The sequence below is a fragment of the Drosophila virilis genome, chromosome 2 (assembly GCF_030788295.1).
Source record: "Drosophila virilis strain 15010-1051.87 chromosome 2, Dvir_AGI_RSII-ME, whole genome shotgun sequence".
Lineage (NCBI taxonomy): Eukaryota > Metazoa > Arthropoda > Insecta > Diptera > Drosophilidae > Drosophila > Drosophila virilis.
In genome coordinates this window covers 25,960,338-25,976,908 of record NC_091544.1, presented here as the reverse complement: position 1 = coordinate 25,976,908, position 16,571 = coordinate 25,960,338, and the positions used below count along the sequence as shown (strand labels likewise).

General features: G+C 38.5%; 1 long non-coding RNA gene across 3 annotated transcripts; it reads right to left on the bottom strand.

The window, feature by feature from the left end:
• Window positions 1-54: 54 nt before the first annotated feature.
• On the bottom strand, window positions 55-16,498 carry LOC138910998 (uncharacterized). Of its 3 annotated transcripts, XR_011416266.1 has the most exons (4): window positions 16,179-16,498; window positions 15,931-16,124; window positions 912-1,353; window positions 55-295 (listed from the first exon to the last, which is right to left on the bottom strand). It is a non-coding gene; the product is annotated as an uncharacterized lncRNA (long non-coding RNA). The 3 variants fall into 3 exon arrangements; XR_011416267.1 differs by having other exon boundaries at window positions 16,066-16,498; XR_011416265.1 differs by having other exon boundaries at window positions 15,931-16,497.
• Between the last annotated feature and the right edge of the window lie 73 nt (window positions 16,499-16,571).

Genomic DNA, 16,571 nt, shown 5'->3' with positions numbered 1-16,571 from the left:
GTTGAGTTTGGCGTCTTGCAATTGTTTGTGGCACGTACCGCACGGTTGCTATTTAACGGTATTCTGGCTGCTTCCTTATGCTGTTGCTGCTCCTGTTGTTGTTGTTGTTGTTGTTGCTGCTGTTGCTGCTGTAGTTGTTGGGTTATGTTGATGGCGGTATTGAAACGATAGCGACTTATCTTGGCATCTAACACGCGTTACGCCTGGCTACGGAGAAGGTTCTTTCCAAAGCTTGTTGTTGCTGCTTGCAACTTGTTGCCTATTAATTTCGTGTTGTTGTTTTAAATTCGTTACACTGCAAAAGAAAAATCAGCATTACTAAAAAGTTGACTTATTGATTGGTTGACTGACTCACTGACCGAATATATATACTCATAAATATATGAATCATTGGCCGAGTGATGGAAGGACTGACTGACTGATTGTTTGACTGTTTCATAGATCGATTAATAGATTGACTGATTGATTTTTGGATTGATGAAACCGTAGCGCCAGCAAAGCTGTATATCGTACAATAATTTACTTTAATGCCGTAAGTGAGAAAACTCCGACGAGAAAGTATCGCAGAGTGGAATAGAGGCTCATTTATTTTCGGTAAATCCAATTTTGAATAGATTAGATTTTCCAGCTCGAAAATCAAGCACTTGTGAAGGCCCTACGAATACCTTAAGCCCTTTTTTGGATAAACCAAATTGACCTTTGGAAAATGAGCGAAAAACTCTTCAATATAATTCTCTCATCTTTCGTTCGACTCGGAGAACTATGTACGTTAAAACTCTTGGCGTGCTTAAAAGCACTGATGAAACATCCCCGCTTTGATCGCAAAATGGATGGGAAAAGTGATTTTATATTTAATGAAAAACTCGGTCGGTTAAGAATAGCTTTTAGAACGTGAAAATTCCGGCACTCACCTGCGTTTTTTGTGTGCTGTTTCGTTTTGTTTTGCTGCTTTTGTTGTTGTTTTTCTTGTTGTTTAATGGAGGGATTGTTGCATTAACTATATGCGCCTTATTTTGGTTGTTGGTGTTGTTGTTGTTGTTGTTGTTTTTGTGATTGTTGTAATACTCGCTTAGCTTCTATGTTGCTTGCTGCTCTGAATGGCACATCAATTCGTTTTCGTGTGAGAGAGAGAAAGAGACTATTGGAGAATTTGCTGTTTATGAAAACTGTTCACATATTCTCGCTCGCTCTCACGCTCAGCTTGCTCTCTGTGTGGGTGAGTGTGTGTGTGTGTGGTGTATGCAGGAGCGTGTATGTGTGTGTGTGTGTGTGTGTGCGCGCGCGTTTGTTTTAGCGTGATTTTTCTTTTAGTCTTAGCGTTGTTTCCTTATTTCCTTTTTGGCAATACATGCACTGCAATTGATAGAAGAGGAAGAAGAGCATTAAATCACACAGTCAGAGATTAAAATGAAAAACAGAAATAGTTCAGCAAAATGCCAAGAAATGTCATATAACAATTGGTTATTCTTTATATTTTTGTTGAATTTGTTTTCAAGCTTATCTTATCAACATTGTGGCGCTTCTCTCTGTCATATCTTTAGCTAGATAACAACCACGACATTGACCAAACTCTGATTTCAGGTGCCATTCACTCGCGTTGCTAATTGTATAAAAAACTCTCTCTCTCTCTCTCTCTCCTCCCCTCCCTTCCGCTGACAAATGATCCAATAAAGTGTGACTGGTTTTGGTGCACCAGTTGGCCACATGTAAATGATGCTCTTTGCTTGATAAATCGACGTTTGCGTCGAACACAATTTTGCTTCATAACCGCAAATGGTTTGGCAACTCGGAAATACAGTAAAAACTGTACGAATGGACAGACGTTGCAATATTTAAGTGCGAGTCATTTCTCTAACTACTTTTGCCGCTTTGCAGCACTGCAAGTAAATTATTATACAATTTATTCAGTTTAGGATAAAACCAATATTGAATAGAAGATATATTTAATACAACTTCGACATATCCTTGAACTCGAAATGTCAATTTTCTGTGCTTGTTAGAGTTTTCACTGTAGATCAACAAACGCCCGACTCGTTGCCGCTGTCAACTCAACATTTGCTACTCGTTTATAATTTGCAGTTTGCAAATTGAATTTGTCATTGCGTTGATTTCATTCAACTTGAAATAGAAGAAGCAGAAAAGCTAAAGCTGGGGGAATTTACAAACGCAAACTAGCAATAAAAACGAGCTGGTTTTCCTTTCTCAATTCTTCAGTTAATGAGGGTTCAATAGACTTTGTCATGCCATATCGGCATATAGGAGTATATATATTAAACATTAATAGACGCCTAGAACTGCAAATGGTCACGTTTGCCTGTCTGCCTGCCTGTATATCCAACTAGCATGTAGAATGTTTTCTGTGTGTGTTGAAAACTGTTTTAATTGAATTAATGGCGAATAAGGCTAAGACTAATTTCTAAATTGAATTAGGGCAACTCTAAGCATTATATATTTGATTACGAGGCATGTGAAACAGTTCAACTTATAATCAATTCCTCATTATCTTTTGTGAATAATCCAATCCGATAGACCTTTGAAAACGAGTAAAAATTAAAGAGCCAACTTATGATAGAATACTTCCATTTTATGTAAAAGAGCCTTTAATTAATATTTTTTGGCTTGAAGTTATTTTTCGAACACACAGAGAGAGAGAGAGAAACAGGCAAGCAAATGGATTAAGAACATGTTAAGAAAACAATAAACAAACGATTGCATTTAATATAACGACACTAAAGAACATATGACAGTACTTTTAAGTTGCACCCTAACCCAGGGAATATACTCATTTGTATTTATCTTTGTCTTTGTGATGTTCGTATTTCGATTTGGCATGCAAGTTAGAGAAAAATCAGCAAATGCTCGGTGGAAACTTGTTAAACATGCCAAATGAATGCACGCACACACAGCAGATACACAACAACAGAGAAAGAGGCAGAGAGAGAGAGAGAGAGAGGGAGAGAGCTAGTTGCAGTTTTCTCGACTGGGCCACAGAGCGTATGAGTGACACAGACTTAAAATGCGATCGACTTGACTGCCGACGACAGCTGTTGGGATTGGAAAATGGAAATGTCGAAATGCCCCGGGTGGGCGGCTCGAATCGCATTGACAAACGACCAAGTTCCAGTGCTGCCCGGAACTGTAGAGTAAATCCCCTCGGCCCCACCCCCGCGCACGACCGTTCATAAAGCAATCAGCAGCTAGTTGTTAGAAATGTTGCATCTGAGTTTGCATAGCTGTTATGTGGCCATTGTAAGGATTCTCATATGGCAAGCGCCTATAGATGCTATATATGAGTGTAATGTATATATATGTACACATACATATACATGTGAAATTCCAGAGTGCATATGTATGTGTTGCGTCAGAAAGAGAGAGCGAGAGGGCGAGCGAAAGAGACGAGCGTTAATGTTTGCAAAATATTAAATGCATTTTACACAGAATTTATGTAATTAATTTTAATATTAAGTGGGCGTGGTTTGCACAGACACACACACACGTACACAAATATTTAGCCGTAGATTTAATATAAGTGAAATGAAAATGAAAAGGAAACCGACAAAGTTAACGGTGCCACCAGCGACAGCTGGGGACACAATTACGAGCACTATTCAGGGGAGTAGAGGGGTGGAGCTACAATTATTATGTTATTTCCACACACACATACACACACTCATAGACATTAAAAGAAACCAACACCAAAAAGAAAACAACATTAATGTTGCTTTGGGACAATTCCAAAATCATACAACAAAAATATAAGAAAAGCACATGGATTTTGACAGACAACTAAAAAATACCCTGTACCAAAAATGTTGCGAGCTAGCGAAAACTTTTTGAGCGCAAAATTATGGAGAGCTTAAAAAACTAAAACCGTTAGAATCGATTTAAAAATAAAAATATCCGCACATATTCCGCACAATATAGATCTTTGAAAGTATGTATGTAACAACAGAATTCCACTTGATTTCCGATCATCGAAGTGAATGGAAAATACTGAGGAAAATCTGTTTTAATTACTGAGAGAAAACTGTATACTACTGTGAAAACTCTCTTGAGCACAAGAGGAGTGTCTTAACGGGGTCGGAATGGGTATGGCCTGATTCATGATTTTAGAGAGAAATTGTCCGCAGAAGAGGGGTAGTCCGCCTAATAGAGGCGACCGTTAAGACACTTTTTAGACAGAATTTGTGTCTAAACAATTTAATAGTAAATAGAGATAGACTCTATGCCAAAGTTCTTGATTCTCTGCATAGAGTTCAGGCAAATTATACGTAATACTCCATCTCAGTTACACGCATGCTGGCCATATAGGGCTATAATGACTAACCCGACTTATGCCGACTGTCTGGCTTGGCTGGTTACCTCGTCCATTGGGAGAGAACGCGGTCAACAATTTGTCGTCTAATGCGTGCATGTTGTACAGTTGTACAGTTGTTTTTCTCTCTATGTACGTCTGACCTTATGACTTTATTAGCCAACAAAATAGTCACAAAAAAAAAAAGAAAAACAGGGCATGGAAGAAGCAAAACAAGAATAATGAGACAGGTTGGTTATTGTTGTTGTTTTGCCGAGTGTGCGGCAGGGCATTTTCAAGATTTTCCTTTAGCCGTCACCGTTCAGTGTCGTCAGTTTACGTTGGCGTCGCTAATGACCAAGCCAAGCCAAGCCAACCCAACCACCCAACCACCCAGTCAGTCAGTCAGCTATGGGCCATCCATCTATATCTCTTACCAAGCGCACACTCGCTCTCTCTTTCCTTTCTTCCCTCTATATCTACTGCTCTCTCTCGCTCGCTCGCTTGCTCAGTGTGTGCTTGGCGCGTGTCTATTGATTTTCCATGCATAATCGATTTATAAATATTGCAACTGCCTAAAACTTTTGCCAACTGTCAACTTTGGCTTTCATACATATACAGGCCCCCGGCACCATTTTCCGACCAAACACATTGTCCACACCTATTTTCAAGTGTCTGTTTTGTTATGGCGCTTCTTCAGTTTCGTTTTCTTGTTATTATTTCACTCATTTCCATTGACGTTAACGTTGGATGATAGGCGTTGGCGTTGGGAGGGGCGGGCAAATATTTAATGAATATATTTTCATTGCTTGATTTTGATTTGATTGCGCTTTCTGTTGCGCATTCGTGTTCTTTCTATTTGTTGCTGCTGTTCTTTCTAGTTGTATTTTGAGTGTTGTTGCTGCTGTTGTAATTGTTGTTGTTGTTGTTGTTGACAGTGAAAACGTCAATGGAAATTGCTTATCAAATGTTGCCCGCTATTTTTTTTGCCAGTTGCCTTTAAAAAGATCTTTACGCATCGCATGACAGCCCTTTGACCACATGGAACTCTGAGCTGGGGGGAATTACTATATTCATTATATATACATACGTATATAAATTTTAATATATATATATATATTTTTGATTGCGTTTAATCTATTATTTGTGTAGGAAAAACAAGGAAAGTGATTTAAGTAGTAGTTTTCCATGGCTTGTTTCTTTTACGCTATTTTAATGACAATTTTTTAAATATGGTTTTTAGATGCAACATTAAAAACGCGAAGATCCCTAGAAACTTTCACGTAAATTTTATTGACGGGCCAGGCCGGGTTATACCCGTTAGTTTTCTGGTAATAAAAGGAAAATCAGTTCTGTCCTATCCCGTCCTGTGGGCGGGCCCTTTCCTGGAAATGTCGATATGGTAAGGAGCGAAATGAATTTGTGATTAATTCGAGAGCGGTTTTATCTCCTTGTTATTGTTAGCTTGGAGAGGTTTGTGTTTAGGAGCCAAACAAACAAACTCGCGGCAAATTGCGCACTGTTTATTTGGCCGACAAGCTGCGTACTTGAAGCATGTCTCAAGAAATTGGCATTGGCTTCTGGCTTGTGGCTGTAAAAAACAAGCGGCTGGGGTAAGGGGTGGCTCTGGGTTGGTTGGCAAAAGCAGCTGTAAACTACGCAGTAATATTTTGCGCATGTGGCACACACATTGATACACACACTCACATAGTACATGGCACATGGCACATCGCACATGGCACATGGCAAATCCTGACAAGAGTTCAGGGGCGTTTCAGAAGTAACTAGGCAACGGATCAGGGAGGGAAGCATAGAGGCGCGACGCCTTGCGTGCTGCATCCGTCGTCAGGCAGTAAATTGCACAAAGAAAACGCGCGTGTTAAACGTGAAAGAGCAAAATGCATTTAAATTGACAGCAGAGGGACGCTGGTGGGCGAGTGGATGGAGTGTGTGTTGGTTTAATACTCGCATGCTGTTTGTTATCCGGTTAGTCCGGGCTGAGTGGCCCCTGAACTGAGTTGCTTTCGTTGCTCAGTGAGAGTGAGAAATTTATGACAGATTTTGTGGATTAGTCGTCACTTAGATTACGTCGGAGCAAAGCTGAAGCCAAAGTTGACCTTCACCTTTGGCAACATTTGAGCATTAAGACCGCATAACACCCAATGCCCCACAGCCCAGCATCGATAACATCGTGGGGGTTGTCATTAAATCAATCAAATCAGTCGCATGCCACACAGCGATGCACATTCACTTGGGCAACTGTGTGCCAAGTGCAGAACAACACAGGATGAGGGGATGTGGGGGGAGGATGGAGGCTTGGGAAGGTTGGAAGCTGTTGGGAATTTTGAATGCAATATGCAAATGCAAAAGTACAGTGATGTTTCGTAAATAAGAACTCGCCGATATTTTAATCAAATACGACTCAATACTTTTAACATACTTTCAAACTTTGCCTTAAAATGCAACTTTTTATAGTTTTTAAATTGAAAACACTTTAAAAATTGAATTCAATTTAAATCAATATGTTATATCCAGTGTCAGAGGCTTTCTTAAAATATGCTTACTCTCTAAATTTCACAGTTTATCAGCTAACAAATTATGAAATCTTTTATTGAGCTTTCTGCATTTACTTTAGACGCTCTCAACATGTAAATTATATTGTATAAATACTGTATCTACATGCGTGTGCGTATTTACCATGCAACGCGCGCGTATGTGTGTGTGTGTGAGGAATAATGCGCTGTTAAATTTGCATAAAATGAAAGGAAATGGAACAATAAGTTTTTACAAGATTTTATGCCCAGTTCCAACAGCAGCTACCCATAATCCCCCCCCCCCCCCCCTCTCAGCGCTTAAGCTAGAAAAAATAACGCTGCAACAACAACTGAAGAATCGAAAGTTTTTCACAATGTGCTCGTCGGCTGCCTCAAGGCAGCTGTTGACAGCGACAAGAGAGAGCGAGAGAGATAGCGATAATGAGAGCGAGAGAAGCTGAGAAAAATGTCCAGAGTTAGCTGCAGTGACATTTTCGCCATTTTGGCTGTGTGTGTGTGTGTGTGTGTGTGTGTGTGTGTGTGTGTGTGTGTGTGTGTGTGTGTGTGTATGTGTGTTTGTGGGTGGTTATGTGGAAGTGGGAGGTGTGCGCTGAGATTTCGCTTACATTCCTTTCATTCAAATTTTTTGGAGCTAGCTGCTGCCATTCGACTTTTGCGGAGGCTGCATTTGTTATTTGTTTTTGTCTCTTTTTTAGACAGGATTAAACACACACACACACACACACACACACACAGACGCAAGTTCAACAGAAATGTATTTCCCTTTTTCTTAGGAATCAGGTCAGTTGCTGTGTTGGTTAAGTTACAAGGCATTTAGTTGGCTTATAATTGCAAGCTTTAATTAAATAGTTAAAAATAATATTCAACAAGTTTAAAAGCATTTAATCTATCGTTTTCAACCAGCCCAACCATAAGGACTAGAAATCTGAAGCAAGCTCTAAGAGTATTGTGAAAATTCGAACTCCAAGTAGGAGCAAATATTGGTCAAAGCTTATGTAGAACACGTGAAGAACAACGCAGCCAAATAAGTGTCGAAGCATCAGACCAACAAAAGAAAAGTGGCTGGTTCCAATTCAGGAACGAATTTCATGTTTTATTTCTGCAAATACCAAAAAAGGAAGAGCATTTGGTGAACATTTGGGCGTTATCCAAACAAATATACAAATGTATTGCCAACATTATTCAGCATTGACCTGGGCCACGCCGGATAATTTCATCTGGTACATAGGCATATTTACATGCAGCCAAAAGTTATTAAATTTCCTTAATTCTCACTACAAATTCCGGGCCATATGCGGAAATATAATATGTTCAAGTTTCAAGTGCCAGCAAGCTGTCCGCGCTAAATGCATTGAAAAAGCACAAAATGTTGTTTGCAATTTGCAGTTTTCATTACTTGCCTCTGAAAACAATTGCGAAAAGTTTCAGTTGGCAATGAGTTCTCGGGCAAAATGCAAAATATCGATTCTGGACAGCGAAATGGCAAGAGAATAGTTAAGAAATACTTGCGAGAAGATGCCCTGTAGCCAGCTCCACATCAAAGGAACCACACACAAACTTTAGACTTCCTCTTTCTTAGGCTCTACAATATGAAATATAAATATATCCAAACTATTTTTCATTGATTGTCCAATCAGTAAGAAACCTCCTAGAGGGCTTAATAATGGTACAAAAAATCCTCGATTTAAGATATGATTTGATTTTTATGACTATCTACTTCTGTTGCTGCGTCTTACAAGCTATTTTAAATCTACATCATAACCATATTTTAAGGTACTTTCAATGGGTACAAAAGGGCATAAAAGCCGCAGCTTATAATCAAAATGCGGCAGCGTAATCGGCGTACTCAAGCAGCAGCTGTATTTAGCTGTGGGCCTTATCATCAAGGACAAGGACCCACAACAGCTCAATAAAGCTTGCTTTTCATATATTTTTCTTATTACATACAATGACAGTTTCAATTTATTGATGGTTCAATTCAGTTTGCATATGCCACAAATTGACGCAGAAGGCTCTGACTAATGTCAATTAAAAGAGGCGCCGCCGACGCCGCCTTTTGCCTCGCAACAATGGCCAACTAAATGGGACAAACGCACGCAATAGGCCCAGTTAAGGGCCAAGCGCTTTGTACATCATAAAAATAGAAGTGCCACATGCATACTGGCTTTCTATTTTGACGCATTTGCCCCACACACATATATATATATATTTAGGGGGCAATTATAGGTATGACAGACAGGTAAAGGTTTCAGCTGAATAAAACAATTGCAGCTGGTCTATTCCTAGAATTTCAGCTGAATATTGGAAGAATTCCATTAAGCAAAACTTCGAACGAATTTCCAGCTAAAGAATACAACTTAATTTAGCCTAACTAGCATTTATCGGCTGCTTAGGCCGTGACATATATGTACATATATATATTTGTATTGTATTGTATGAAAAGCGAAAGCAAATAACAAACGTGTGGTTATATGTCATAATTGCATCAGACACAACTGACGTGTTGTGTTGTGTTTTGTGGCATGTAATATTAAATAAAAGCCCCAAGACACAACAATTGGTTAGGCCAACAACTAAACAAATGACGAAATCCTCCAACTGTAAGCAAGGCGAAAAGACAACAAGCAAAAGTGCTTTAGTTGTGTCTGCCTCACTAGCAGATACTCTGCACCCTCTTATATATATATATATATATATATATATATATATAAATCAAAAATAGTAGTTCCCATATGTTATTTTGAAGGGAACTTGGGAGTTATCGAATGTAGAAGTTGTCAGAAATCTCCTTGTGATCTATTAGGTATATTCAAATATTAATAAAGATAGACGGATTATGTATATCGATAAGTGATCGATTCTAGGCAAGAACTAATACTTCAAAGAGACAAGCCTGGTTGTAATCGACTAAACTCTTGACGTTGTACACATCTCTGAGTTTGCCTTTTACGCACTTCTCAACAAGTTGCCTATGCCCCATTTTGTACACACCTTAGCTTACAGGGTATTAAACAGACGTAGAAGTCAAGCACAAAAGCAAATGCCAACAACAGCAGCAAAATTTCTTCAATTTAATTAAATAATTAAAAACAAAGACATGACCCCATCAAACTGCCAGACGGACAGCCTGAATGTTTGACTAATTAAAAATGACAAACAACAAAAACAATGCACAATAAATGCTGCCCATACAAAATGCAAAATTAGTTTCAAAACACGCGACAATCAGAGCTTTTTTTTCTTCTTAGTATAGAATCTACACTTCGCTTATCAGCACAATGGGTGCGGGGATAGACGGCATACCCGTCTGTCTAATGGACACATATATATATATATAACAAATATATATTGGCATTATGTCTAAATATTATAATCTTTTATCTAGGCTGTGCTCTCGTTGCAGCCAACAATTGGATGGGCCCCTTATTTTGTGTGTTGCGCTACAATAAATCACGGGCAGCAAAAACCCATTTGAAATAGAGTATATTGTCACAACAGCACCATAAATGATATCTAGCTTGATGATGATTTTTATGGTCGATTTTATCGATATTTACGATAGCTCTTATCTTCTCTAGAAACATTACAAACTGTCGTAACTTTATTGGTTGTACCGCTGGTTTGAACCAGCTTCCTGGCTCTAACTTGTTTTCCTTGTTTTTCTGATTTGGGTTGGCTCAGGCAGATAATTTTGATAATAATTAAATAATTATGGGAAGGGAAGCCTTGCCACTTATTGGCTCGGTTTTTACAGGGTATTTTCAAGGCACACAACACATGGGTACTTTCACTGATTTTTGCCATTTATTTATTTTTTTAATTAGATGATTTGAGTTACGATAACCCGACACATAGTGCTATGTGTGGGCGTGGCTGCCAGCCAGAAAATAAGCGCCTCGCACACAAACAAAAAAATGTCGCATAAAGTGCGACAGATAAAATTTGAGGGAGAACGCCCAATGTAGATAAGATAACAAGTCCAATGCCATGCCCAGGGGGCTTAGCAGGTGCAAGCTACTCAGGAATATACCACGAAAGCACTAATAATAATTAACAGAATAATTATGAGCCAGCGAACAGACACAAGGTTAAAGCTTTATAAATATGCTAAGCATAATTTAATTTGCGGTTTGATTGACTGAGCTTTCCTTTTAGGACAATCACCTTTTGGGTAAATCGAATCGAATCGATTCCTAACTAAATCCCGACCAGCCTCATTAAAAAAGTGATTGTTAAATGCACTTGACATTCATTCCCCTCTCCCTCTCTCTCTCTCTCTCTTTCTCTCACAGTCTCTCTTTCTCTGTTCAATATTTAAATTCAAGGCCTCGTGATTTCATGCAGCTGGCATCCGAAGAAACTCAAATTATTATATCTAAAAATAAGCGCAAATTGAAGAACTATTCAAAAATAAAAACATACGCGAGTTAACTGCACTTGAATTGAGTTTTTTTTCGGGCAATATTGGTAAATGGAATATTGGGCCAAATGAGCGAATTTATTTGCCAAATTTCGTTCAGTTTTTGCTGCTCAAGTTTTTCCCCGTCTAAAATTATATCATGAGCGGAACGCAAAAGGAAAAACGTCATTAATTGCCGCATTTAATAATAGCGAAAAGAAAACGAACAGTTTTTCCTACGCTTGTCAGTGTGTGTGCGAGTGTGTTGTTTAATGGCTTTTCGTGGCACTTATGCATGTCCGTCTGACAGCTGATTTTTTACATGTTTAATAGCATTCAGGAAAAAAGGTGCTCGACTTGCAGTCATCCTGTAAACAGTTGCACATATTAAAAGCCTAAACGCATCGCGTCAATAACACTCAAAGCAATTCATGAAAATCGCATAGAAGGGCGATATTAACAGCATATGCAAAACTATGCTTACCAAGAAAATCGCATAGAAGGGCAATATTCAGTTTAAACAACTCTATTACCGACTTCCAGGCAATAACTGGCTAAAAATAACCCAACCACAACAGCGCAATCACCCAATTATAACGAGCTGCGGCTTAATTCTCGATATTTAAAATGACGTCATAATTGCCAGATGTAAAATAATACAACCCTCTCTAAGTGACTAACATGTGAGAACTGAGAGAACTAATTAAACATATTCGAATAGAAATTTACGATAATCAGTGAATTTGAATTTGGCATGAGTATTTGTACAGCTGAAACATTTATGTATTTTATTTTTTAATCGAATGGTTTTAAATGTATTCAATAACAAAAATATATATTGAATATCATACGATTTAACTTGATAAATTCACAGAATTTTATTCACAACAAACCGAAATTTTAAAAACAATTAAAAAGGAAAACAAAAGCCCGATTGAAATTCCATTGCGATTCATATTATTTCATTGGAAAATTGAAAAGCTCAATGCAATTGATTGTAGATATGTATGAAGCTGCGATTTGTGAAGCATATTTCTTTTCCCTTTTAGCCTTTTGTTTACAATTCTGAGTGGGATCATCAAGGGGGGGCGTGGGCAGCGAAATATGCAATACAATTGCTTATTTCTCGAATGGAGTTGAAAGAAATATGCGCCATATTGTTTGTAGTATGCGTAGATACGCGCATGTATAAATGTATCTCAATGTAAACATAAAAACAACAACATGCACAAGCGTGAAATGGGGGCTGCTACGCGAATTGGGTCGTTCACAAAAATTGGGGAGTTGCTTTATATGTGAGTGAGCCACGGACAGGTACATCAACAATAACAACAACTGCTGCATAACGTGCTGAAATAAAAATAAAAAGGAAACTGCAAAAAAAAAAAAAAAAACAATTGAAGCAAAACGATAACAGACAACCAAAACAATAAATACAAATACAAACAAGTTAAATATAACTTTTCAGTAGAAATATTTAGACTGCATGATACGCTATAATAATAAGGTGGAAAAGGTCTTACAAAAAATCGTTATTGAGTTTATCGAATCGAATGAAAATGCTGACAAATAATATACAATCGACATTTATGCAGGGTATAAAAAGAAAGCAGATATAGATGATGCATTTAAAGGTTGAGAAGGTTGCCCACAGAGACGGACGCCTTGGCTGATGTCAAATTGGCTTTTAGCACGCTCATTTTAGCTGCAAAGCCAGACAACGGCGAAAACAACAAGAAAAATCAGTAAGAGTAAGAGAAGAAAAAAAAACGGGTCGTCTGCAGTAATTTGATGATAATTGAAGCTACAGATGATTTAAACAGAAACCATTTCGCTGCGAATGTGGAACGGTCTTTATCACATTTTTAAGCCTACGCTTTGGCAACCAAGGATATAAATTCATTTGGCCAGCGTAAAGTGCCGTTGATAGATTTCAGTAATTAGTTAATTGGCCAGAAGCAATAATAGGGCGAGGTTTAGCAATAAAATCGATTCAAGAGCCAAACTTATCGATAGCATAATAATATATTTGTTATTTGTATTTTTTTTTATTATTCATGGTCAACAGCATTTTTAAGCACATTTTCAATCAGTTACAACAATCGATAGCACAAACGAAACGTATCAATTAGATGTCATCTCTATTTTGCAAAATTGATTGCGTCGAGGCAATAAAAGCAATTGCAATTGCTAATGTCAGCGCTTGCGAGTAAAAGTCACGTTCAATGTGACGACATATACAAATTTTATATTTTCGATTGCGGCAATATAAATTATAATAATAAAAAATACTGTAGACACACCGATAAATTGATAACCAAATGTGACCTTTGCATGTGTATGCATATGTACGTACGTATTTATATGCATACATATATATGGCAGGCATATTTCACACAATTGTGTTAATTTCGAGTGGATCTGGCAGCGCTGCGTTTGAGTAACAACTCAATCGAAACTTGTTAATTGGGCGAGCAGGTTCGTCACTCAGTCAATTAGAACCCGTTCTTTGTTGCCAGACGGCATAGTCCAATTGGAATTCAACGGAAATAGAACAAACGGTCCAAAAATGGAGCGCCCTCTGTGGGCAAGTGGTTAGCGGGCGGCAACTTCCGTTCCATTCTCTATGCAGCTCTCATATGTATTAAATTAATAAATATTTTGGCATACCTCAATTTCGCAGCGTTATTTTATTGATATCAATTATAAAACGCAGCACTGCAAAAACGATTTTGTTATTACTCAGTTAAACACAATTTTCAATTTCAAATTTACGCCCGTGCGATAAAGTTGCACTTTTTCGCAATAGTATTTGTATTCGCTGGTGTTGGTCAAAGGGGAGAGGGCGGATAACACATGTAAATTATAAGCGACGACAGCGACAGCGACGGCGACTGCGACGTGGGCAACGATGTTGACGTTGACGGTGTGACGGGTGGGCGTAGGGCAGTCGTCGCAGAGATCTTGTTAAAGCGAATACGATGCTGAAAGCAAAAGGCGAAAAGCAAAACACAGCAGCAAATTATGAGCGTGCATACGTGTGTGTGTGTGTGCGCGCTGCTTGTGTGCGAGTATTGGTGAGTGTATGGTAATAATGTAGGTGAAATATAAGAATCAAATACGAACAAAAATGCCAATAAGAATGACGACGTATGCTAACAGCAATGACAGCAGACGACATAGGGAGAGAGAGAGAGAAGGAGAGAGAGATATATAGGCAGCTACATCAAGCAGTTGCTTTGATCGCAGAATAAATTGTTAAAGAGACTCGATTTAAATTTTTTACTAAATTCTTTTTGCACGGCAGTTAGGTAACGTTTTGTCTATATGAGTTATGCTCATAATCTTAACACATTCTTTATTGCCTGTGACACACATGCACAGACTAAGTCACATACACACACTCACGTAGCTGCTGCTGCTGCTGCTGCTGACTGCTCTGCTCTGGCAAGCTGCGGGCAGCCAACAAAATCGATATTCTAAAAATAATATACTTTGAAAAATAAAAAATATATATACATACATACATATATATGTACATATATTCTTAAAAGCACAAATGAATTTCAATTGTTGCCAGCAATGACTGCCGCCGGCCCCCTTACGTGCATATGAATGCGTGTATGTGTTTGTATTTGCAATTATGTATGTAGATACATTCGTGAACACATACTTATGCATTTAACTACAGTTAACACGTTTATTGCGCACTTGAGAGAGTTGTATTTAGTTGTAGATTTTGATATAAAATATGTTCAGCTTTTTAGCTGCTTTTTTTTTTTGTATATTTTTTAATATGCTTCTTGGATTCTCACTCGGTTTTCTTGCGCCCAACCGACGACGACAGCGACGTACGGCAACTAAAACGACGTCGCGACATCGCTGCTGCGGCACAAAGAAAGCCGTTTTTTCGGTTTGTGCTCTCTGCTGCTGCTGCTTCTGTATGCATGTATTTGGGAGCATGTGTGTGTGTGTGTGTGTGTGTGTCTCCCCTAAAGCTCGAGAGCCCCACATCGCGGTATTGCCAGTGCACGAAACGGGGACCAAAGCAAAGACACAAGAAATAGAAAAAGCACTTGGACAAATGAAGAGGCAAAAAAAAAAAAAAAAGTAATATGAAAAGAACTGTAAAAAGCGGCGGATACATCAGTTCTTTATTATTTCTGTGCAATACGGCAACTCTGGTGGCGACGACAGGTGAAGAGAAAGAAGCAGCAGCAGCAGCAGCTGAAGCAGCACCGTGCGATGATAGCAGCTGCAATCGCGTTGTTCTTGCTGTTGTTGTTGGTGTATAGTAAAAGTAGCAAAAATGTGTAGTAGAGATAATTTGTTGGGGTTGTTGCTTTTGTGAATCACTAACACTAACACACATGCACACACATGTATTCAAATACTGAGCGAGCTCCAAAGTTCTCACCAGTATGGGTGTGGTGAGTTTGAAATGAAATAACATCTGTACGTGTATAGAACAATTTTCTTTCGTTCATAATAAGTGAAAAAAAAAAAAAAAAAACAAATAAGAATTTTTCCCAAAACCACACAAGCATGTACTCCTTTAAATACAGCTCATTAAATAGGCCACTATTTAGGGCTTTCATTTCAAACAAATTAGTTACAGTTAAAGTTGAGCCGGTCGGCTATTAAAAATGTTTAAATACCATCCTGGCAACAACAACACTCACCACAAATGATTGTTTTCCGCTCTCCCGTACTTTTGTTTGAGCGTGTAAGTGTGTGCTACTGCGCGTAATCTCTTGCTCTTTCGCTGCTCCCACTCGCTCGCAGAATTTGAACACAGGGCACAGTTATTTACTTACTTAAATTTATGTAATTTAGCACATTCCTGTCAACGTCGTCCGGACAGGCAATACCTTTGCTGCATTAATTGATGTATGTTAATACACACGAATTATTGAAATTAAATTCACACCTTTAATTTGTGGTAGCAGCGCAGCTGCCGTGCAAAACGCGGCGCACGTACACTCAAAGCGGCGACGACAGCGACGACGACGACGACATTCGCATTTTTTCACAGTGCGCTTTTCGTTTGGCTCAACTATTTGTTTTTTGTTTATGATTTGCACTGACAATGGCGCACACACCTGCCACAATTTCAATTGAAAATCATTCCTGGCACTTTCATTTACACTTTGCGACTATTTAGTGCAGCCGGTGGTAATATTTTATGCCAAAAAATTTCAATTTTGTCAAGCGGCAACTTGGTTTGTTCACAGACACAGTAGAAAGTGACGCCATCTTTAAAGGGGTCGCTGTACGTTCAGTCTGACGTGCAGTGTTGTTTAATGCGTTCAAATTTACTAGT